Source organism: Phytophthora infestans, genomic scaffold, assembly GCF_000142945.1.
Source record: "Phytophthora infestans T30-4 supercont1.2 genomic scaffold, whole genome shotgun sequence".
Classification (NCBI taxonomy): Eukaryota; Oomycota; class Peronosporomycetes; order Peronosporales; family Peronosporaceae; genus Phytophthora; species Phytophthora infestans.
The window spans coordinates 970,410-972,566 of NW_003303757.1; positions in this window are offsets into that span (position 1 = coordinate 970,410).

Here is a 2,157-nt window from a genome sequence, read left to right on the forward strand (position 1 = left end):
CCGAAGCTGTGTCGGTGGCCACTGCTGAAGCCGTATCGACAGTCGAGACGGTGGAGCCTGAGCCTACTGAGCCCGAGGCGGTTGAGCTCGAGACGGTTGCGGCCGATACGACAGAGCCCGATACGACTGAGCCGGAGACAACGGACAGGGCTGATGCCGTCGAGGTGATGGAGGTCGCTGCAGTCGCTAAGGCCCTGGTGACTGCTGTGGAGTGTGCTGCGCTGGCCGCAGGGGCGAAAGAAGCGGCCACCGCCATCGTTGATGAAGTCGCAATCGACGTGCCGGTCGAGACCGAGGTGCCGGAGGCGGCAGAGGTGCCGGCAGAACCCGAAGCTGCGGTGGGTGGCGTTGAGAAGGCCGACGTGGTGGCGGAAGTGCAGGACGCGGTGGAAGAGGCTCTTCGGGCCGTATCCGAAGCTGCGTCGGTGGCCACTGCTGAAGCCGTACCGACAGTCGAGACGGTGGAGCCTGAGCCTACTGAGCCCGAGGCGGTTGAGCTCGAGACGGTTGCGGCCGATACGACAGAGCCCGATACGACTGAGCCGGAGACAACGGACAGGGGCTGATGCCGTCGAGGTGATCGAGGTCGCTGCAGTCGCTGAGGCCCTGGTGTCTGCTGTGGAGTGTGCTGCGCTGGCCGCCGTGGCGAAAGAAGCGGTCACCGCCATCGTTGATGAAGTCGCAATCGACGTGCCGGTCGAGACCGAGGTGCCGGAGACGGCAGAGGTGCCGACAGAACCCGAAGCTGCGGTGGGTGGCGTTGAGGAGGCCGACGTGGTGGCGGAAGTGCAGGACGCGGTGGAAGAGGCTCTTCGGGCCGTATCCGAAGCTGTGTCGGTGGCCACTGCTGAAGCCGTACCGACAGTCGATACGGTGGAGCCTGAGCCTACTGAGTCCGAGGCGGTTGAGCTCGAGACGGTTGCGGCCGATACGACAGAGCCCGATACGACTGAGCCGGAGACAACGGACAGGGCTGATGCCGTCGAGGTGATGGAGGTCGCTGCAGTCGCTAAGGCCCTGGTGACTGCTGTGGAGTGTGCTGCGCTGGCCGCAGGGGCGAAAGAAGCGGCCACCGCCATCGTTGATGAAGTCGCAATCGACGTGCCGGTCGAGACCGAGGTGCCGGAGGCGGCAGAGGTGCCGGCAGAACCCGAAGCTGCGGTGGGTGGCGTTGAGGAGGCCGACGTGGTGGCGGAAGTGCAGGACGCGGTGGAAGAGGCTCTTCGGGCCGTATCCGAAGCTGCGTCGGTGGCCACTGCTGAAGCCGTACCGACAGTCGAGACGGTGGAGCCTGAGCCTACTGAGCCCGAGGCGGTTGAGCTCGAGACGGTTGCGGCCGATACGACAGAGCCCGATACGACTGAGCCGGAGACAACGGACAGGGCTGATGCCGTCGAGGTGATGGAGGTCGCTGCAGTCGCTGAGGCCCTGGTGTCTGCTGTGGAGTGTGCTGCGCCGGCCGCAGGGGCGAAAGAAGCGGCCACCGCCATCGTTGATGAAGTCGCAATCGACGTGCCGGTCGAGACCGAGGTGCCGGAGGCGGCAGAGGTGCCGGCAGAACCTGAAGCTGCGGTGGGTGGCGTTGAGGAGGCCGACGTGGTGGCGGAAGTGCAGGACGCGGTGGAAGAGGCTCTTCGGGCCGTATCCGAAGCTGTGTCGGTGGCCACTGCTGAAGCCGTACCGACAGTCGAGACGGTGGAGCCTGAGCCTACTGAGCCCGAGGCGGTTGAGCTCGAGACGGTTGCGGCCGATACGACAGAGCCCGATACGACTGAGCCGGAGACAACGGACAGGGCTGATGCCGTCGAGGTGATGGAGGTCGCTGCAGTCGCTAAGGCCCTGGTGTCTGCTGTGGAGTGTGCTGCGCTGGCCGCAGGGGCGAAAGAAGCGGCCACCGCCATCGTTGATGAAGTCGCAATCGACGTGCCGGTCGAGACCGAGGTGCCGGAGACGGCAGAGGTGCCGACAGAACCCGAAGCTGCGGTGGGTGGCGTTGAGGAGGCCGACGTGGTGGCGGAAGTGCAGGACGCGGTGGAAGAGGCTCTTCGGGCCGTATCCGAAGCTGCGTCGGTGGCCACTGCTGAAGCCGTACCGACAGTCGAGACGGTGGAGCTTGAGCCTACCGAGCCCGAGGCGGTTGAGCTCGAGACGGTTGAA